The sequence below is a fragment of the Cydia pomonella genome, chromosome 21 (assembly GCF_033807575.1).
Source record: "Cydia pomonella isolate Wapato2018A chromosome 21, ilCydPomo1, whole genome shotgun sequence".
NCBI classification, from domain to species: domain Eukaryota; kingdom Metazoa; phylum Arthropoda; class Insecta; order Lepidoptera; family Tortricidae; genus Cydia; species Cydia pomonella.
Window position 1 is genome coordinate 14,408,271 of NC_084723.1, and position 24,108 is coordinate 14,432,378.

Sequence of the window (24,108 nt, forward strand, 5' to 3'; positions counted from 1 at the left end):
AAGGCCTGAGTTGACGCTCGAGTTGGGCGCGCAGCGGTGCGGGGCGTGCGGCGTGCATGTTAAACAAATGAAACTCATACTGGTGTCCTGAGTCGACGCTGCTCAAATAGAATGCGACCGATTCACACGAGCGGTCAGCGTGCACTGAGTCCACTCGCTTGGCGCTCTATCTCACGCTTGCCCGCTCCGCTGCACGCCCCGCCGAACGCTCCGCTCCGAGCGTCCACTCAGGCCTTGCACTTAATTTGCCTGAAATGATGATGAATATTAATCAAAACTAACCTATGTCCTTCCCCGGGTCTCCATACTAAACTTAATCTAAAGAGTGGCACATTTCAAGTATTTGTGGGGAATTTGCTGACCGGCGACATAAAGGACAATTTAGATATGGAGAACGAGCGCAGGGCATAGTTAGTAAGAGCGAACAAGCTAGCGCGCAGATTTGCTCGGTGTACAGATGAAGTCAAAATCACTCTCTTTAAGGCTTACTGTACAGCATTGTACACGTCAAGTCTGTGGGTTAATTATACTCAGCGAGCTTAAAATGTCTTGCGCATTCAATACAATAATGCTTTTAGTATGCTGTTGAGAGTGCCGCGTTTCTGCAGCGCATCGTCTATGTTCGCCGAGTTTGAGAGACGTTTTTGATGCCGTCTGGCGCAAGAAATCGGCCTCACTGCTTGACAGAGTGCGCAGTAGTAGCAACAGCATTCTAAACATGATAGCTAATAATCTAGATTGTGCAGTGGGCCAGCGAACAAAGTCGTTATTGTTTATACATTATTAAATATTTTATTAGGTTACGATAACTAACATATTCATGGACCATGTGTTGTCTTAAATAAATACCTACAGAAATTTTAAATAAATCGATTCAGCGGCTTAAGCGTGAAGAGGTAACATACATACAGCGAGTTTTAAATAAATATTATAGGACATTATTACACAAATTGACTAAGTCCCACAGTAAGCTCAATAAGGCTTGTGTTGAGGGTACTTAGACAACGATATATATAATATATAAATACTTAAATACATAGAAAACACCCACGACTCAGGAACAAATATCCATGCTCATCACACGAATAAATGCCCTTACCAGGATTTGAACCCGGGACCATCAGCTTCGTAGGCAGGGTCACTACCCACTAGGCCAAACCGGTCGTCATAATATATCTTAATCAACTTCATTCGATGCGCGGTGCGTGGGATAAGCCGGCGCCTGTTTATACGGTCATAATAACAGTGTTATTATGGATAAAATATAGTACAACAGTTGGATTTTTTTCGATTGGGGTTTTCTATTAAAGATTGATATTATGGCTAGATCAACCGACTGCAACCACAGATGCACAGCAGATGTCATTCCAGATCTAGAGCAGAGCCCAACTGGGGAAGTACCTCTACCTTACAGAAAACCGCAGCCAAATAACACTTGACCCTACTCATAGTGTTGTGTTCCTGCCGGTGAGTAAGGTTGCCAGAGCTCAACGAGGGGGGTGGGGTTAGGGTCGGCAACGCGCATGTAACTCCTCTGGAGTTGCAGGTGTACATAGGCTACGGAGACTGCTTACCATCAGGCAGGCCGTATGCTTGTTTGCCACCGACGTAGTATAAAAAAAAAAAAAGATGCCTAGTTACACGACTCGCAGTGAATTACGCGCGCATCAATCGGAGCAAGTGATCGCATCAAATCAATATCAAAACCTTAACAGATTCTAAATCAGAATACCGCTTCAAGGAATTTCGATATTATGAAAATTTTATTTCAAGTAAAACGACTAGTCGGAAATTTGCTGATGTTATTGAAAGTTTGGTTTTTGCGCGGCTTCTAGAAAGTGGTAAGGAAATATCAAGTTTTTCTTTAGTTCTTTTACATTTTCTTGAAATTAAAAAAGGTGAAAATAAATTTAAAGCTTACGTATTTTCCAATGCCATAATGTGTATTTTGCAATGGTTAAGCCACCTTGAGAGAATGGACGAAGATCGGAACGTGAAAAGAGCGTACCTGGGTCGCCTAGCAGGAAGACGTCCTATCGGACGCCCTAGGTATCGCTGGAGCGACATGGTGGAGGCGGATCTGCGCGAGCTTCGAGTCGACAATTGGCGAGAGGTCGCACAGGACCGAGAAAAGTGGCGCTGTCTTGTGTCGGAGGCCAAGTCTCATTTTGGGTCGCTGAGCCAACGGAGTAAGTAAGTAAGTAAGTATTTTCCAATGCACAAATAATATGCCTGGGTGCTAGCCATGGTGACAATCGCTTGCACTACGACAGCGAAACACAGGGCAGGGCAGGTGCAGGGTGTCACATATGAACCCACCTACTTATAAGCTCCACCTAATAATGTGTAATGTGATATGCAATAAACATTTTGAATTTTGAATTTTTGAATTTTGAACGCTTTTTAGTGCAACCGTGACAGTTGCATTTCGTTCTTTACGGAGCGTAAACGATTGGCATGTTGGCTACGCACCTTGGAGGCTATTTGAACTTTTGAAATATCATTTATTAAATTTATGGTGGTTATGTATGTAAGAATAATATTTCTTACAAAGTAATTGGCAGCTTTGCCTAGATTTTTGTTAATTTTATGGAGTAATTGTAACTAATACTTTGTTTTTGTTTTAAGATAAGATAAGATAAGATAAGATACTTACAAATGAGAAAAAATTACAATGGACAATACTTTCTCAAATAAAAAAATGCACACATTTTTGTATTCGCGCAAATCAAATTACCTGAACGTGAATTGAACAAATTTAACAGTGAAAAAGTGTCTATAATACTCCAAAAAGAGCAAAAATAATGCAAACTCAACACACGCGACAATATAAAAATAATATTGATTTGATATTTTTACATTGTGAAGTGCCACTACTGAGATCAAATCCATACACTATTATACTTTTCTGTAGCTAAATATTGTAATCTGTACTTTAAAATTGCTTTATAATTGCAAACATTAAAAGCAGTCCAGTGGAATCCACAAAATCATAGAAATAACAAACTATTGAAATCTATAAAAAGTATTCAATAAAAAGTTGAACAAAAGACATAGAGAGCACTTGGCGAATAAAAATATGATATATTTGAAGCATGAGGCCCATTGTGTTTTAACAATTTGGTCTTTTTACTTTTGATATTTCTGATTGGCGCTGACGAAATGCTATTAGTATCCTTACGACGAATTTGACATTGACATGTTCGCTGGCTACTGCTTGAATTAACTCACAATGCATCTCCCTCGCACTGACATTAGTACAAGCGAGATGCCCTGCGTCAACGCAGTGGCTTAGCGTTTAAGGCAGCGTAAAACTCAGGATACTGGATTCGTCTCATTAGGAATTTCGCTTGTAATTATTAGTGGTCGTGAGATGACTGATAACATAATTATATGTCGTATCAAACTAAGATTAAAACCATATTAAATTGTTAAAACACAATCAGCCTCCATTTGACAATTGAACAGCGAACTCTTCAGTACCCCTAGTGTAAATTTGATCGACATCATAACGTGACGAACGCGTTTGCGTTAAGTCTCATTTTGTATAGGATTTTGAGTTTCCAAAACGTCCCGCTTGGCGCGCTCTTTCTAAATCCAATACAAAATGAGACTAAACGCAAACGCGTACGTCACGTTTCGAAATCGAATTTATTTACACTAGGGGTACTGATACAACTGGAGTTTTCGGTGTAGGTTTCATGCATTGTATTGTTCCGTATAATAGGTTGACTTTGATAGTTGTTCCAGATTTTTTCTTTTACTATTAATGTGGTTCCCCACCATGTGGTAGCGTTGGAAGTTGGTACAATACATTTCGTCGCCTTTACCTAATAATTAGGGTAGGTTTTTTTTATATGTTAGAGTCAAACCAGTTTCACGTGAGCTTTTTACTCTACCAATTTGTCAGCAAGATTAATTAATATGAAATTACATTTTTTTTTATACTACGTCGGTGGCAAACAAGCATACGGCTCGCCTGATGGTAAGCAGTATCCGTAGCCTATGTGCGCCTGCAACTCCAGAGGAGTTACATGCGCGTTGCCGACCCTAACCCCCTCCCGCCCCTCGTTGAGCTCTGGCAACCTTACTAACCGGCAGGAACACAACACTATGAGTAGGGTCTAGTGTTATTTGGCTGCGGTTTTCTGTAAGGTGGAGGTACTTCCCCAGTTGGGCTCTGCTCTAGATCTGGAATGACATCCGCTGTGCTGTGCCCTACCACACAAGGCGAGATGACATTCACATTGCGCATACCTCTCTTTTGGACGTAGTTTAAGGACATACCCGGGAATTAGACTGATAACCGTGTACATTGATTGAATTGACAACCATTCTGCCCGTTTTGCGTGAAAAACGAGGTAGCGCTAGTCTAGCCCTTCCACGAAACTTAGCAAGGTTTTCAAGTAACTAACTGCCCCCTTTGCCCTGCCCCGTGCTGTGCCCTACCATACAAAGCGAGATGACATTCACAATGCCCATACCTCTCTTGTGGACGTAGTTTAAGGACATACCCGGATCCAAAAACCTAATAATTAGGGGAGGTTTTTTTTTTCAATATTATATGTTAGAGTCAAACCAGTTTTACGTGAGCTTTTTACTCTACCAATTTGTCAGCAAGATTAATTAATATGACTAATATGAAATTACATTTTTCTACATTATTAACTAACACAAACGGGACTTAATCGCGTATTAAGTTTTAAATTTACCTCCGACGTTTCGAGGACGACGTTGTCCCCGTGGTCTCGGAGAAGACAGGCTAAAGTTGACATCAACATCTTCTAGCCGCGCGAGTTTTTCGAACTACCGAGTCTGGCTCGTAGTTGTCTAGTTTTTTTCTCGGTGTTCCTCTTCCTCTTTCCTTTTATTTTCCCTTCTATGATATTCTTTTATTTTATTTTTTATTTTATTTTATTTTATAAGACACACCAACAGTACATAAACAAAGCTAGCAAAGTAACAAGTATAGTGGCCACGTATTATATCTATGCACCAATAACAGGTGTGCAACAACACTCAAACAGTTCGAGGCTTTTTACACTACATTTTAACTTGGGAGCGTGCACGACTGTCACGCAACCTAGTGTCCGCAAGTCTAGGGGAAAACGTCAATTCACTACATCTTATAAAACTACTCCAAAACTAAAAACTACTAAACGGATTTTCATACGACTTTCATCTATCAATAGAGTGATTCTTGAGGAAGGCTTAAGTATATAACTTGTTAAGGTTTTGTGTAAATTGTTTGAAATATAACGATGTTGTCGGAAATAATCACGCTGGCTAGGAGCTTTAATCGAAAACGCTGCCTAATCCGTTTGAGCTATAACAACACAATGTATGGTGGGGTTGTTTCTCATTTATAGGTCTACAAAAAAGTCCGCGATGTGAAATGTCTATCTTTTAAGGATAACTTACTATATCCATTCTTAACTTCTAGAAAAAGATCACGTAATATGTGGCATTTGCAAAGCTATTTACATGGATACATTATTAACAATGATCAAAATAAATACGCTAGTTATATTAAGCATTTCATACAGATTACAATGGTCCCTTACACCATACAATTTAAATCAATATTTCAGGAGTAATCGTAAATCAAAGTTTCATTTCGAGCCATATAATTGTACGAAATGTTAAAGAGTTTAAAGACTCTATCCGCAGTTAGTTCAAATTTTTACCACCTTATGCGCTGGGATCGCTTTACTTACCCCCACCACGCACTTCGCACGGTCCCAATACATTAATAGATTAAGTGATTGAAACATGCATAGGAAAATACTACTACTAATAGTACTAATATAATACCACAAGCATTTTAAGTTTTTTTAAACATTCTGCGCTTTAAATTTTGAATAGAATCACTAAATATGTCTATTTCGAAGTTTTGTTGAAGTGACAGATTATTCCAAGTTACTTGCATTCTATGGACCGGAAGTGACTTGCCCAGTTTAGCCCTGGTAGAACCGGGGCGAAAAATAGTGCGACGACAAGACCGCGTGCTAGCTTTCGGTACTGTAAAGTTTAAACCTCCCAACAAGTAAGGTTCCGCGATTTTACCGTTTACCAATTTGTGTAACAGAGCCATGTCAAGGAAAGACCGCCTGAGTTGTAAAGAGGACATTTTAAACCGTTGAAGTCTCTCTTCGTATGTCAGGTTTTTACGAACTCCCTCGTTCCTTGTCTTAAATACTAAAAATCGAGTAAAGGAACTTCTTAGCGAACAGGTCGTGTCGTAGCAGATGCTCAATAAGTACTTACTCCTGTTCTATTTTCTGCTGTCTTTATTATATTTCTTTTCTCTTTCATCCTATCTTGAACCCTCTTCCAAGCCACTAACAGTTTCCAAAATAAACCACTTCTGTTTATTAAAAAAAACTAGAATTCTTTCATTGAGATGATCAGTTTAAAATATTAAATTCTGTCGTGGAACAATTCGCAAAACCCCATGCTTCATAAAACACAGAAATGCCCGGCATTTGGCCCCAAATAACGTTGAAGCCGACAAGCTGGGAAGTTAGACTGGATTTAAGGTAACAGGTTCCGTGATACGAGTGAAACAACGCGAGCGTATTGGCAATCCAATGCCTTATCAACAATGAGCGGAATTCTTCATAGCAAAAATCAAACTGTCAGAGGGATTGACCTAACTGTTTTATCGACTTATCGATAAATATTTGTCACTTAACGAAACAAACTTAAAGTAATGAAATCAGGCTTTTGGATATACATACAAACAAATTAACGGTGTCCCTAATTAGCTGACCGCCACTGTATTTTGGTATAATAGTAAAGAATAAAACAGAAAATACTTTTATGATGTAAATGAACGTATCATTTAGAGCAATATATTGTGGAAGAATCTTCTTTGAAACTGAAATAAGAATCTTTCTGTATCCATTTTTTTATTGTTTTCTTTTAGGATTAACCATTTTAGTAACACGGCACGGAAATCACTCATGAAAACTCAAGTGACATAAATGACATGTGACGCTGATATGATTTACTTTAATACGGAGATGCAAGTTGCTTATCAAAGAGGTCAAATGTTACAGAATAATCTTTTAAGTTGATTATGGATACCTAATGCGATATTATTCCGTAACATCGATAAGTCGATAAAACAGTTAGGTCAATCCCTCTGACAGTTTGATTTTTGCTACGAAGAATTCCGCTCATTGCTTATCAAATACTAAAGGATATATAAGATAATAGTATTTTATATAATCGTGATATAATAGAGAGCTTTTCAGTCGAGTACCGTGTTTAGGCCACGAAGCTTGCTGAGTGGCCTGATGAAGGCACGTGATTGAAAAGCTTGGTTATATCACTATTGTATTTTTTTTATGGTAAAGGAGGCAATTAGCAGACGGATCACCTGATGGTAAGCGATTACCGCCGCCCATGGACACCAGCAACACCAGAGGGGTTGTAAGTACGTTGCCGGCCTTTAAGATGGGAGTACGCTCTTTTCTTGAAGGTTTGAAGGTCGTATCGGTCCGGAAATACCGCAGGCGACAGTTCATTCCACAGTTTAGCTGTGTGAGGCAGAAAGTTCCTGGAGAAACGCACAGTTGAGGACTGCCAACCATCTAAGTGGTGAGGATGAAAACAACAATGGTATACAATACTCGCCCTCGTAGAAACGAGTCATGTAAAATAATCTTAATAATTAAAGAAAACTGGGTAAGTATCTCAAGACGTCTACGCGTGCATAATATAATGAATATTACTCATGAAATAGTCGCGCGTTGGTGTCTTTTCCACTGAAGCCCTAATAGTTGACTACAGAGTTTGTTTATGAATATTATAGTCGGCAGAAAAGTACGCAATTACATCTTATCAATTAGAACACTTTGTCATATTCATGCGGACTGAAGGTACCAGGATCTCCCAGAAATGACCTTCGCGGGGAACTTTTATCTATGTTACCCGTAAGTTACCTTATAGTTCTGTTTGAAATTTTGCTCGACAGACCCCTCTGCAATATCACTAGATATTTTATACTAAATAAAAATATTCAGGGTAACAATATACCACCTACCAAAAATAAATAAAAACACTACATTAGACTGTTAATTTATTTACAGTACATATGGGGCTACTTTATAGCACTAGTGCGAGAAGTAGCATATTACGTTACTGTGTCGAACATTTAAAGGGCCATATGTACTGTAAAACGTTGTACGATGCATGTGCGAATAGGTAATTCGCAACTCGTGTCGATTTAAAACACTCCCTTCGGTCGTGTTTTAATTTATCGCCACTCGTTTCGAATTTCCTATTTTTCGCACTTGTATCGTAATGTACTATTCTGAACAAAATAAGACATGTTTTAGTGTTTTTAGTCTTTGACGACCGGTCTGGCCTAGTGGGTAGTGACCCTGCCTATGAAGCCGATGGTCCCTGATTCAAATCCTGGTAAGGGCATTTATTCGTGTGATGAGCATGGATATATTTGTTCCTGAGTCATGGGTGTTTTCTATGTATAGGTAATTAAGTATTTATAAATATTTATATATTATATATATCGTTGTCTAAGTCAAAAAAAAAAAAAATCAAAAATGTTTATTTTACTTTCACAATAATCATCTTAAAGTTAGTGATTGGAACCTCCTTTTAAGCTTTAATATAGCTTGTGCCAGGAGGTACCGCTCTTCCTTATCTGAAGAATGTTAACAATATTGTGCTACATTTATGAGTAGATATGTTACGTAAACATCAAATTAATATTTTATTGAAAGCTACATTAAAAATTCTGCAAAGCTATATACAAAGCATACAAAACGTATAAATAAAGAGAAACAGATCAAGATAAAAACTGAAACGTGAAAACGTTAAATCCCTCGTGTGTGTGCGTGTATATGTGTGTGTGTGTGTGTGTGTGTGTGTGTGTGTGTGTGTGTGTGTGTGTGTGTGTGTGTGTGTGTGTGTGTGTGTGTGTGTGTGTGAAAAAGTAAGGCTGTGTGTATTTTATGTTGTATAGGTTAGTTGAGTGAGTAATTTTTCGGTTTTCTCATATGTCTGTGTTATAAGCCAAGCCGGTATAATCTTTTTACACTCATAATAGTGTTTATTGTGTATCTTAAGTTTTTCGTTAAAAAAGTTATATAAGTGTGCAGAAAGTGCTACGTGATGCCGTTTTGCAAATTTAGTTTTATTTTGAGGCACAGTAGCAACTTTATACATTCGTCTTCTATGTGTGCAAGTGTTATCATATGGTAATATATTATGTTTTTTTAGAACTATTTGAAGAATGAACAATTTTCTTATGGAAAGAAGATTTGTCATGCTATATAGTCTTTCAGTGGGAAATCTTATTCTCTTAAAATACATGACCTTTAGTAGGCTGCGCTGCGCACGTTCTAGTTGTAAGAAACGCGTTTTGGCCGCGCCTCCCCAGATAGGTATACAGTAAATTATGACAGACTGTGCCAAGGCAATGTATATCTCTTTTAGTAGATCTTTGTCTTTGTCTAAGTACCCTCAACACAAGCCTTATTGAGCTTACTGTGGGACTTTTGGTACTGGTCAATTTGTGTAACCATGTACTTGATTAAACAAACGTAAAACTTGTTATTTTTGACGTGTATATAGTCAATAAACAATTTTATTATGTTGGATTCTCATGTAGACTCGAGGGTGGCAGATTAACCAACACGCAAGACAGAAATAGAAAAAGAAATAATTTATTCGTAATATAAAATCATACAAAACAGAAAAACGGAAAAAGGTGAAAGTGCCTTGAAATGGCACAGAATAGCAGACAGCTTACGTGAACGATAGATGCTTAAATAGAGCGACGTATTAATGTCAAGTTTAAATTTCCATTGGTACGGTCGCGGAAATTGATTCTTTAGCAACTTGCGGTTCAAGTAAATTTGGCTGTACATACTTATGGTAAGAGCTGTCCATTGTAACGTGACACGTTAACTGCTAAAGAATCAATTTCCTCGACTGTACGAGCCGTGGTTGCCTTTACAAGAAACCGCATGCTTTACTCGAATACCAATATTGTCCTAAGTATAACCAAAACAATAAGTTCACATTTTTAAAGTGATTTGAGCGAAGCAAGGAACCCTAAAAGCTCGGAATATTGTTTCAAAACAATATATGTACTTGTAAATTGGCAGTGCGGTGCGCGGCCAAAACACACGTAGCTCGGACAACAGCACACACCAGGGAATACAATGACATACAATGAATACTTGTGCTTTAATGACAGTGACACTAGTGATGAGCGTTTTAGGAAATATTTTTGGAGGGATTATTCCTGCTCAGGAATATATTCCAGTTAAGAGAATATTAAAGAATTTTTATCACGTTTTGTTGAATTTGCTCCGACGCTGGAATTTGTTTCAGGATCAGGATACCTATGTTATGTGTTTTTATATTTTTTCCTGTGGTATCTACAGTTATGAGTAAATATACTATATAAAATAACAGGAGTTCAGTGTTGTGTTCCTGCCGGTAAGTAAGGTTGACAGAGCTCAACGAGGGGGGGGGGGGGGCGAGTTTAGGGTCGGCAACGCGCATGTAACTCCTGTGGAGTTGCAGGCGTACATAGGCTACGGATACTGCTTACCATCAGGCGGGCCGTATGCTTATTTGCCACCGACGTAGTATTAAAAAAAAAGTTTCTGAAAAATGTTTTTGTAAACTTATTTCAGTAAACCAGAATATAATACAGTCACGGACTTTAATTGTAGAGCATTTAGGGCACAAGCTAACTTGGTTATTAATACTAACGGTATGACACGTCCAGTGTAAAGTAAAGAATGAGTAAAACAAACAAAAATTTAGAATTTTATAACAAAACGTGGACTCGAAACGTATAGCAATAAGGTTATTACACAACACACCGTTATATTTGGGCGTAGTCAAGATGAGAATCGTAAATTTATAAACGCCAAACGAAAAGAAAAATGTATCGGAATGACAGATGCTGGGTCAAAATTATTTTCATTGTATTGTTTCTGACTACTCTGTCACGCTTGTATCTGTTTCCAAAAAAAAAAAATCAAGCGCTATTGTATATTTTTCTAGCTATAGATTATATTCTACATGAGAAAAATTAATAACAAAATTTCATCTCATAAAAAATCTCCACTCCGTTACATTTTTTGGGGACAAAAAAACAAGACAAAGAAAAGAATTCTCGTCCTGCTACGAAAATTCTCGTCAATATTTAACACTTTTTAATTTTCGAAAGGCTTTTTTCATCAACGATTGTCATCTTAGCATTGCCTCCTATTTGTATTTAGAATTACTTTATTTATGTATTGTTTATATGTTGAGGTTCACTCTGTATATTCCCAGAACGTATTTTCAGGAAATGTAATATTCCCGCAACACATCACATCACTAGTGGCCGCTGGACACAGATATCGTAAAAATTAATAAAGAGTAGATTACGAGGAAAATCTGGCGAGATTCGCGGAATCTGCGACAATGGCGTTCGCTGGAGGTCTCGGACAAGGTCGCTGAGATAGCATTATTTGAAGAAAACGATCGAGTGGCAGATTTGGGGCAGCCAATAATTATTATACGTTGACTTGTATTATTTAGAGAAAATAAAATAACTACAGAAGATACCTATGCATCATAACTGAATGTGTGTTATGATATTGCTAGGAAGAGTGATGGCAGGTGAACTAAAATGTTAACGGGATGGTGGCCGATTTCGGATGAAAGAAACCCCTGGCGTCCGTTGGCTCGTCTCGGGTGGACGACATTTCGAAGATTGCGGGTCACTTCTGGATGAGATTAGCTCAGGACCGGAACAAGTGGCGTACTGGACGAGAGGCCTATGCTCAGCAGTGGGCGATAAAGGGCTGATATGATGATGATGATGATGATGAAGATACGTCTAGGTATCTTCATCATCATAAAATGCAAAGTGCTAGAAATAATCACAAAATAGCAATAACTAGATCTCGTATTAAGAGAGTAGGGAAATCTTTTCTAGGACAGTGTATACAGTTCTACAATAAGTTGCCAAGGGAAGCACTGGATTTACCATTTCCTAGACTTAAAAAATATGTTAAATCTGGTCTACAGCATAAGGCATATTACACAGTCGGAGAGTATATTAATGACAAAAATGCATGGCCTCCTATAAATAAATGAATGAATTATGAAATGTATATTGGTAGTAAATTATAATTGTTGAATTTTCTATTTTGTAATCTGTTATTTATTTTTAATTAATTAATTTATAATGTGCTTTTGACGATTCAAAAGAGATTGTAAAATCCTACTTGAATAAATGTCTTTTTTACTTTTTTTTTTTACTTTTACTTGAAAACCTTGCTAAGTTTCGTGGGAGGGTTAGACTAGCGCTACCTCGATTTTCACGCAAAACGGACAGAATGGTTGTTATGGTTATCAGTCTAATTCCGATCCAGTGGTTTTTTAGGGCTCCGTACCCAAAGGGTAAAACGAGACCCTATTACTAAGACTCCGCTGTCCGTCCTTCCGTTCGTCCGTCCGTCTGTCACCAGGCTGTATCTCATGAACCATGAACTGTCTAGCAGTTGAAATTTTCACAGAGGATGTATTTCTGTTGCCGCTATAACAATAAATACTAAAAATTGCGGAACTCGGTGGACAATTCCGACTTGCACTTTTAGGTATTTAGTTTTTAATTAGATCGTATTTACATTGTTTACTTCGCAATAAATTCAGGTACACTAAAATTAGGCCTAGTTTATTTTCTGGGTTGGAAGGTTAGATAGTCGCATTCGTAAAAACTAGTGCCTACGCCAATTCTAGGGATTAGTTGCCAAGCGGACCCCAGGCTCCCGTGAGCAGTGACAAAATTTATGTTAGCTATATTGAAATATGGAGCCAATTTTGCGTAAGCTTGCAAATTGTGGAAGTTATTTTTGGTAAAAGGAGCTATAAAGAGATACACTTGGATTATAATTCTAGCAAGTTAATTAGTCACCTTGAACACAATGTCAAACAAGGTTATGGTCGGCTTTTTGGTCGCAGATTTCAGAATCTAACATGGTGGAGATGGCAGTCACGAGAACTAGGGGGCCTACACACTGTTCACATCCTTGCCGACTTATATATTATCACATACGACTTATATATTATAAAAATGTAACACACACATACCCTCATTTTATACATCTGCTGTGACCTGGGTTCCGGCAGAAAACCAGTGCTTTACTGCAAAGAGTGAAGAGTATCACTGACCCGTAACCCTTTTGTCCTGCTGCAACGCACACAGTATGTAGGTAGGTACTTTTATTTTATTTTATTGTTTATTAATTATGCCTATTTTGTTGTCTCAATTTTCTTTTGTGCTATTTTTATTTTGTTCCTGTAATAATTTGTGTTCTTTATGATGATTTAAACTTTGTATTGTGTGTTTTTGCAGCTGCCAAATAAATGATTTAACTATATATCTATCTATCTTATGTTATTTGGACTTCGATTTGTATACTTACTGTTTTTTACATGTTTACTGTTGCCAGTTTCACATTCAGTTATTGTTTCCAGTCCCTTTTGGCGTTTTTGATATGGCTTAGCCTCGCTGTTTGCCTTTGCCGTGTGTTAAAGCCAAACTACTAACAGGTTTGCATGAATTGTACATGGAATACGTCATTGGGTTGTTAGAGTATTTTTCTTTTTCCTCGCACCGTAAATCGCACAACTTCAACTTCAATATTTATTCAGTGAATAGGCTACAAAGGCACTTTTACACGTCAATATGGAATTTACATACAAGCAAAAAAAATGCACATCAACAATTATAAGAAAACAATTACCTGAAAATATCAATGCAAACTAAAGTACTATTATTACTTAGAGATGTATAATGTCTCTAAATCTCGAATTACAAAAAAATAAAAATAAAAATACAAACAGATTTTTGATTTAGAGGTGTAAATGTCTCTAAATATCAGAACTAAAAGATTATAATAGTTTATCAAACTATCCTTAGAGTTGTATAGACTCCCCAAGACTCAAAATTCTGTTTAATTAAAACATTCATGAAGATAAAAGAAATATACGAGAATCGAATGATGTATTTCACTGTAATTATACTTAAACATAAAGTTACTAAATATAATAGCCCGTGTTAGCTTAAACAGACCAGTCTCCGCAAACAGCAGCCGTTCACCAGTATGACGCGTCAACCTTCATTCGGGAAAGTGGCGACCCAATCAACGACGCCACCGTAAGCAAAGACTTACCCACCCGGACCCGGGTACGTCCTTAAACTACGTCCAAAAGAGAGGTATGGGCATTGTGAATAACATCTCGCTTTGTGTGGTAGGGCACAGCACAGCGGATGTCATTCCAGATCTAGAGCTGAGCCCAACTTGGGAAGTACCTCCACCTTACAGAAAACCGCAGCTAAATAACACTAGACCCTACTCATAGTGTTGTGTTCCTGTCGGTGAGTAAGGTTGCCAGAGCTCAACGAGGGGGAGGGGGAGTTTGGGTCAGCAACGCGCGTGTAACTCCTATGGAGTTGCAGGTGTACATAGGCTACGGAGACTGCTTACCATCAGGTGGGCCGTATGCTTGTTCGCAACCGACGTAGTATAAAAAAAAATAATGAGCACATAGTCAATATATAACGTAAACTAGTTAAGTACGAGTTTTATCTACACCAATAGAACACACTGAATTGTCTTGGCTGCTTTGTGAATTCATTTAAAACCCGTTGTAATATAGATAGATAGATAGATAGAATACTCTTTATTGGCACACCTCAGTAAAAAAAAAAAAATATTATAGGACATTATTATTTTATTTATTTATTTATTTATACAAATCTATATGAAAGACGGCACACCGCTAGTGTGACGTAAGTAAATAAATATTCTTTATTGCACCACAAAGAAGAGAAATAAATAAAAAAAGATTTACAATGTAAAGAAAGGTAGCAACAGAAGGTCTTATCGTAAGCAATCTCTTCTTCCAGGCAACCTTAGGGTAGCAGGATATAAATAACAGTAAGTTTGTATAACAGGTAGTGCACGATTTAATTACAGGAAAAAATACCTTACTCGTTATTTTTATTTATTTTAATATCCTCGCAGCTAGAAGATGTAACAATTCCTTATCAGGATATACAGTGTAAAAAAAAAAAAATCTCTGCTCGGCTCTGAAGGGAAAGTGTCTTAAAACCTTAATTTACACACCCTATTGTGCTTATTTGCGTATCCGTTGTTGTATGTACTTTTTTGCGTCAATAAATGACTTTTTATATTATTATATTTATAAAAAGAAAACTGCATTCAAAGTTTTTTTATTCGCTTGTCATGCCCGTTTTTTTTTTTATTTGGTTCAATCACCGGGCAAAACAAGCGAATGAAAAAAATCTTTGAATGCAGTTTTATTTCTTTTAAAACTAAAATAATGCTTTCTTTTAAAATAAAATAATGAGTCCGCTTTTTTGCTCGACTTGGCGCCGTGCTCCCTGGTAAAGGTTTTTATTTTATTTTATTTTATTTATAGTACTGTTCCAATCTGCTTACTGCGGCTCAGTAGCTTCGTTCGCGTATTGTTTTTCATTCGTTTGATGCTTCAGTTACGTTTCTGTTCCTTTTTGTTCCTTGATCCTCCTTTGACAGTCGTATTACATTTTTTTATTAGGGAATATATATTTTCAGACTCGTTTAGCCGTAATAGGCGAATAAAAACGAAAAAATAGACGTTCATTTTTAGAATAAAATGTAACGAAATTGAATAGTTGCTTTGATGTTCAGTGTTGATAAATAGTCCACTTTATATGAGTTTTATCTTTAGAATTCGTTAAAACTTAGTTTACTTTAAAATTTGAATTATTTTATGCATATAGAAAATGATAACACAGGTCACCGGGGACCGCAGACCTGCTGGCAACTTCCTCGCTCAAAGACTTACTTAGTCCTGCGATACAGCGAGGAAATGCTGCCAGCATCTATGGCACCATACCGCAGGGAGAAAGTTTTTAGTAGTTTATTTTAAGATTAGTAATATTTATTTTTAGATCTAGGTTTAAAGTTTTGTAGATTAGTTATTTATAAATAAATGTGTAATATAAACAACACAAAATAAAATAAAATTAAACAAATAAGAAATAAAAAGGCGGAAGAAAATCATTATTATTTTTATTAAGATAAAACCTTGAAAATTGTCTGTTGCTCCAATAGAAACGCTACTTGGGTCGTACACATTTTTTTTCTTCGCGTCTTTCCTGAAGACATCGCAAACTTAAGATATCGAAAGCTAATTTTGGACTGCATCCTTACATAATTACATGTTTTTCAGTACTTGAAACTCAAATAAGAAAAACGTGATATATATATATATACATACCTACCAACCTGGGTCGTCACTTTTGATATTTTGTCTGAAAAATTGAAGAATTTTTTCTAAAATATGTTTGACCCACTCACCATGCAAAACTATGAGAACTTTTAGCAGAGTCTAGAAATATGAGTCGAGTGTCATTTGTTATGTTGTTTTTTATATCTCTTTTTGTCACTTTTATTCATTGATCGAACCTTATGGTTTTGTTATGTACTTCATATTGGACTAATGCTGTGATTATTTACTTATATCGTTTGTTTTCTTAGATATTAGTGCCACTTAATTCTAGTTTTAGTTTTAATCTTACCAGGTTTCACTGAAAATCAGCGTCACGTAGTGTGTCCTAGGACTCGCTTCGTGGCATCGAGCGAGTGAAGACCAAGTAGCAAAATTTTCTGTTCGTTTAATATTAATTTGTGTATGATTATTTATGTCCTTTTTTGTGCTAATACATTCTTCTTGTCTTATCTTATTTTATTTTAACACATAACACTCGAATTCTTACTTACATCAACTCTAGAAATTCTATATATCCTTGATCAAAAATCAACCTTTTATTTAACGACGTGAGAAGTGTAGGTAGTAAAAGTTTGTTATTTGTATCGATAACTGATGGAACGTTCGTTAGCAATTGCTCAATCATTTTGACAGTCGATAGAACGGGTACCTAATACATCATTACGAGCAAGGTTAGTAGGGGGAATGTTTTTGTTGAGGATAACATAGTTGTTATCATGTAAGATCTTGTATTCATCATCTCACTTGCGGGCATTTTGTCACGGCTCATGGGATTCTAAGGTCCACTTGGCAACTAATCCCGAGAATTGGCGTAGGCACTAGTTTTTTACGAAAGCAACTGACCTTCCAACGCAGAGGGTAATCTAGGCCTTATTGGATTAGTCCGGTTTCCTCACAATGTTTTCTTTCACTGAAAAGCGGCTGGTAAATATCAAATGATATTTCTTACATAACTTCCAAAACACTCATTGGTACGAGTCGGTGTTTGAACAAGCGACCTCCAAATAGGCCACCAACACGTACGGAACCCTAAAAATGATTTTCTATGAGCTTGGTAGCTAAGCAAAGGCTTAAGTAGTATTGCAAACCCTACAATAAATAATATTAAATCAACCAAATCGAATAAAGAATAAAGATAATAGCCAGTAGCCAGACTCGCCAAAATAAATATTCCACTGTTGTTTGTGCGGTAGCTTCATTAAAAGACGTATTGAATTCTTAGATATTTGGAGACAAATATTTATTTTAGTGATACGATTGACTTTGGGATATATTATTGGTTATATAACGTTATGGTGAGAGTATTGATCGGACTGCGTGCGGGGATTCAGCGACGGAACATATACGATACAGTGTGTATTTTACGACCGCATAATCAAAGGGTTATTAGTTTATTTACTATTAAAAATCCTGAAGTATTCCCCATATAAACACCAACCCCCTTTTCTCCCCTAACGCCCTTTTCCACCCCCTTTTTACCCTTACGATGTGATTTTGAGATTGAAAACTATTCTATATCCTTTCGCATAACAGAAACTATCTACATGCCAAATTTCTACTAAATTGGTTCAGCCGTTATTGATTCCCCATACAAAATTCCACCCCTCTTTCCCACCCCCTTAGGGGTAAAAATCTCAAATTTTTGAATTTTTTTGTTGATTTTTAACTAATACTATCCTATATACCAAATTTCAGCTTGCTAGGACATCAGGAAGACCCTAAAGGATTTGATGATCATCAGTGAGTGAGTGAGCCAGTGACGAAATCGGTTTTTTTTTAGATATGAATAAAATCTAAAGTATGAGAGCAATGCAATTGAAAAATTTTATGCTTAATTAATCTGCTATTAACATTATATCCCGAGAATTCTGTTTATCTGGTAAAATCCAAACCCGTGTTGTGAGGGTTCAAAAAAACGACGAAGTACTTTGAGAAAAGGTAGGTAGGTTTGCTCGTCTTGGCGGGAGTATTAGCGTGCCCCCAGATCTCGTGCCTTCTTTTACAGACAATTTTTTCGTCTCCGTAAGTCTCTCAGCATAAATTTTTATAAATAAAGTACCCAAATAAACAAAGCTGATACAAAAATGCCATCACACCTTCCTTTGTTGGCCAAGTGTGCATGCTATCTCGACGTTACGTGTGCAAACAAATAACTAAACGTCCATTGACTTCGACTGCGTTAAACGGTTTTAACCGTTTTCGCTTGCAGGGATTGAGTTTCTTGGACCACTGTAACTTTGATCTTTATTTGTAACAACTACGAATATCTGAATAACATTCACAAAATCATCATAAATCTTTCATGAAATGCATTTTATCAAAAGACAACATACTCATAATGTGTTTCGTGCAAGTTCAACACTTGCCTAATCTGAATCCATTGTTGGAACGAGCCTTAGAAATTGAGAGCCGAAAGCCGGTTAACTAGTATATTAACTTACCGACCGACCTTTGACGACCGGTTTGGCCTAGTGGGTAGTGACCCTGCCTACGAAGCTGATGGTCCCGGGTTCAAATCCTGGTAAGGGCATTTATTCGTGTGATGAGCATGGATATTTGTTCCTGAGTCATGGATGTTTTCTATGTATTTAAGTATTTATAAATATTTATATGTTATATATATCGTTGTCTAAGTACCCTCAACACAAGCCTTATTGAGCTTACTGTGGGACTTAGTCAATTTGTGTAATAATGTCGTATAATATTTATTATTATTTATTTATTATTAACTTAGGTAAAATGCTCTTATATAAGTCTCATGTATGTATAATGTTTATACGTTATAAGTGTTCTAACTCTGGTTAACCGAATCGTTGGACTCACGCCGCCAGAACACCTCTGTTTGCCCAAAACGCCGCATCGATTTCTCGAGTGACCGCCCTTTTGCGGGTATTTTAGGGATTTTGTTTGGAGACAAAATAGCCGTATGACTGACTTGTTTGACCAAGCCCCCGTGCCCAAACATCCTGCCCCGTGTTATCTGGCTATCGTGAGGGCGGTTATGATTTTGTCTGTGTGCGTGGGATTGAATAACGCTCTTCTGTGGAAATATTTGGTCATTTTTCCCATGCTTTTTCTTCGTCTGAAACTTTACTTTAAGAAAATATTTTGGTATTATGCAGTTAGGTTAGTTAGGTTTTATGGATTGAACGATTGAATTTATTTAATAATTGAAATAGTAAGTAAGCTTTTGGCAAAAAGTTCATTTTTGGTACAAGCTTTTATCGATGACTGTACTTTTCTTACCACAGCCAACAAATACTCATCAAGATAATTGTAAAAACCCTAAATACGACTAGGATGCGTTGTTTCATCACAGAGTTCCTATAGCCACCTCCTGTCTCCATCATCAGATCAGCTCGATGGTACCGTAATATTGCATTGTCACCCGACTTACTTATGTATGCAAATTTTTAGCTCAATCGGAAAACGGGAAGTAGGTCAAATTTAGCTTCCAAAACTTGGCCCACGCTACATACATACAAATAGGGCAAGTTAAAAAAAAACTTTTAATATTATATACCTGCTTATCGTCGACTAAAGTATACAATGAAAATTAATACTTCAAAGTATTATTTTATTTTTATTTTGTTTTATTTTATTTATTAGGCACACAAAACAGATAACATTCAAATATCAGATATCAAACATTTATTCAGCAAATAGGCCACAGGGGCACTTTTACATGTCCATTTTTACAAACAATAAATTAAAAAAAAAAACAATTACAAATATCGAATCTATGAAATAATAAATACTTTATTAGAGATGTATACTGTCTCTAAATGTCAAATTACACAAAAAAAAAAACTATGATAAAAAAATAAAACCATAAAATACTAAAATTCTTTAGAGATGTATAAGTCTCTAAGTGTCAGAGATAAAATATAAAAATATATATTAAATTATCCTTAGAGATGTAGAGGGTCGCCAAGGCTTGAATTCTTATATAAATAATTAAAAGACAAAAAAATTAAAACAGACAAGAACCGAATGAAGTGTCTCACGTTAATGTCACTCAAAAGTAAAGTTACATACTTTAACATAACCTGTACCCCGTGTAAGCTTAAACAGACCGGTCTCCACAAACAACACCCGTTCACGAGTATGACGTGTATCTCAGCCATCGCCTCCCTCAACCTTCATTCGGGAAAGTGGCGACCCGATCAACGACGCCACCGTAAGTAAAGACTTTTAAGCGAGCATGACATGTTCAAGCTGCCGGGTTGTATTAATATAAATATAATAAAAAAATTGTGAGATACAACCTTTGTGCTTGTAAGTTACATTAAAGACGGCATAGCGCCACATAAACGCGACTACATATTATTCATAAGGAGTGCCTACCTATAAAACTAAATTATAAATTTAAATTGACTTAGAGATGTACAGGTCTCTAAGTGTCCAAATCATTAAAATAGGTATTAAAATAAAATGAAATTTAATATAAAATAAAATCTTAGAGGTGTATAAGGTCTCTAAGTACATACAATAATTATATCATGTACATAATAAGTTGAGGTTTTGGTTGGGAATGCCATCCAAAGCATGTATGCGCAGCATATAATACACATTAAAGAGCGAAAACTACAACTATACTAACTACACTTAATTACACAATAAACCAATTTTTAGACACAAAACAATTTGCATAAAGAAAATAAAGCAAAGAACAAAGGGAGATTGAAACACACATGTAAGTTTAATACAAACCTAACGTAGTGGTGATTGATGGCAAAGAACTTCCATAACTTGTTGCGTTATTTTGGCCAAACATGTGTATGTATTTAACCAATGAGGCCTAGGATCATTTCATATTAATATAAAAAGTTTCTTGACTACAACTTTTCTTAATGAAGTCGTTAAACTCAAACAGCCCGAAGTAATGGAAATAAACGTTACAAATAAAACAATATCATTACAAAAGGGCACAAATTCAGAATTGGAATGAATTTAGGCGAGTTTTTGCGCAACATATCGGTTTTATTGTTTGACCAACATTATTTGAAAGTCCGCTGTTGTATCAGCAGAAAGTTGGGAAAATATAGACGAATAAATCAAATGTTGTGGCACACAGATTGATAGCAGTAAATGCAAACATAAAATAAATAAATATTTGGGGACAATCTTACACAGATAAACTTAGCCCCAAACTAAGCAAAGCTTGTACTATGGGTACTAGGCGACGATATACATACGTATACAAATAAATACATACTTATATACATAGAAATCACCTATGACTCAGGAACAAATATCTGTGTTCAGCACACCAATAAATGCCTTTACCGGGTTTCGAACCCAGAACCATCGGCTTCATAGGCTGGGTCACTATCACTACCCAATAGGCAAGACCGGTCATTAAGAAAGGAAGAGCGTCACTCTTTCTGCTCTACTAGTAGATTGTGTCACAAGGGAGCAAAATTACATATTGACGGCGAGAGCATACATTGAATTCTGAACCAAGCGAAGGATTCTATAATAGAATCATGAGCGTAGTGATGGATTCGATTGTTAACGCCCATGTTGGGAATAATTTTGCTACCATATGCGACACATATTGCTTTTCACATCACCTATGAGGAAACTACAATATTATGTTTCACAACATTATTTAAGCTAAAAAAAATGTAAATAAAGATAAAAATAGTGTTCTAGAACATAAAAGTACCATTTTGTTCCCTCCTAGCATGAAAGAAAAATCCCTTTTTTCCGAATAGGCGGTGTGACAAAATAATTTACGGAACTAGTTATCTGATTTGTTGTAGCATCTCTCATCCATATTTTTACATTTCATTTTGCTTTTGTCGATTTACGTTTGTCATCTAAGCTAGCCCCTCAGTAACTGTAAACTCAAAGTAAGGGTACTGTTCTACAACTGTCAGCTATGTTACTTAGCCTGCCAGCGTCGTGATCAATAATAAAATATTAACTCCCGTTTGTTGTATGAAATACGGCTCATTGGTGATTGGTTCTGTAGATAAGTTATCCGAACAGCCCTTGTAGCCAACATGCCAATCGTTAGCGCTCCGGAGCGTTGATAGTCATCTCTCTATCATTCTTCCATATAAGTGTGACAGTGACAGAAAATTTGAAATCAAATATCGTTTTTTTTTTCAGAGAACTAATGCCCTATTTAAACATTTTTTTTCGCTTTATTCACCGTAACAATATACGTAATGGATATATACAGATAATTACTATGAGTAGCTTAAATCTAAAATAGGCCCTTGAGGCATTGTACCAAGGATGCTGGCGGCATTTCCTCGTTGTATCTCAATATTTATATTTACAGATTAACATGAAAATTATTTATTATATATTTATTAACATGGTGATATTTATTTATTTATTAACAACTTTATTGCACAAAATATATACAACAATGTACAAATGGTTGACTAAATGCCGAATGACATTCTCTCCCAGTCAAACAGAGACACTTAGAATTGGTGCAGTACTTATAAACTATATATATCATATAAATACAAACATACATAGACACTAAAAATATATGACACACATACATACATAAATTAAATATTATAGGACATTATTACACAAATTGACAAGTCCCACAGTAAGCTCAATAAGGCTTGTGTTGTGGGTACTTAGACAACGATATATATAATATATAAATATTTATAAATACTTAAATACATAGAAAACATCCATGACTCAGGAACAAATATCCATGTTCATCACACGAATATATGCCCTTACCAGGATTTGAACCCAGGACCATCAGCTTCGTAGGCAGGGTCACTACCCACTAGGCCAAACCGGTCGTCAAACATACATATATAATATAATATTGATGAATATTATTTGAACTCTTGTTTTAGCAAATATAATATTACATATTCTTGGTACAATGCCTCAAGGGCCTATTTTAGATATAAGCTAGTTATAGTAATCATCTGTATACATCCATTATGTATATTGTTATTGTCAATAAATAAAGTTTATTCGAAAAAAAAAAAAAATTACATATAATATAATATTATATTAGTAATTTATTCTATTTAAAGATTTGAGTCAGGCAACAAGGACCATATTACATATACCTTATAGACTAACATACGTATAATAAATTTGATAAAATTCAACTTTCAATGTTTTTTTTTTTCAATGTTATATTGGACTGAATGTTACAATTCAAATTCATCATCAAAATTCCACCCACGCAGATAAAGTTGAATATTGGACAGAATTCGAAAAACACAGTAAGTTTAAATCTTAAATAAACAGAATCGACATCTCATAATCTTGACTTTAACACTCATCCCTGGCTTTGCCCACAAAAGGGAAATTATGCATATCCCCCCAAAACCTTGTGTTCCGGGTTCAAAGGGAGCCTATGTCAATCCGTCGACCCATAAAACCTTATGCAAAAATACACATCGATCAGGCTGTGAAAAATGATTATAGACATTCATATTTTTCCGAAATTTTACGGGGCTTATATTTTACCAGTTCAGAGGAAACTTTTCCATACAAACGTTACTCGACATTTTCCTCATTCATATATTAGTTCATTACCTATAGTATTTTTTTTTATACTACGTCGGTGGCAAACAAGCATACGGCCCGCCTGATAAGCAGTCTCCGTAGCCTATGTACGCCTGCAACTCCAGAGGAGTTACATGCGCGTTGCCGACCCTAAACCCGTCCCCCCTCGTTGAGCTCTGGCAAACTTACCTTATAACCTGTGTCTGTACGTTTTGCTTTTTTTATTCTGGTTGTTAGAAAAACTGGGTTACT

At 36.3% G+C, this 24,108-nt stretch overlaps 1 protein-coding gene and 2 long non-coding RNA genes across 4 annotated transcripts in view; 1 reads left to right on the forward strand and 2 right to left on the reverse strand.

Annotated features, from left to right (window-relative positions):
• The window catches only part of LOC133529564 (alpha-2 adrenergic receptor), an 876,629-nt gene that overhangs the window by 104,142 nt on the left and 748,379 nt on the right, over positions 1–24,108 (forward strand). The gene's annotated exons all lie outside the window — the stretch shown is intronic.
• LOC133529573 (uncharacterized) lies at positions 916–23,013 on the reverse strand. Its single transcript, XR_009801167.1, has 2 exons — positions 22,956–23,013; positions 916–996 (listed from the first exon to the last, which is right to left on the reverse strand). It is a non-coding gene; the product is annotated as an uncharacterized LOC133529573 (long non-coding RNA).
• On the reverse strand, positions 3,678–4,889 carry LOC133529479 (uncharacterized). Its single transcript, XR_009801141.1, has 3 exons — positions 4,485–4,889; positions 3,935–4,257; positions 3,678–3,830 (listed from the first exon to the last, which is right to left on the reverse strand). It is a non-coding gene; the product is annotated as an uncharacterized LOC133529479 (long non-coding RNA).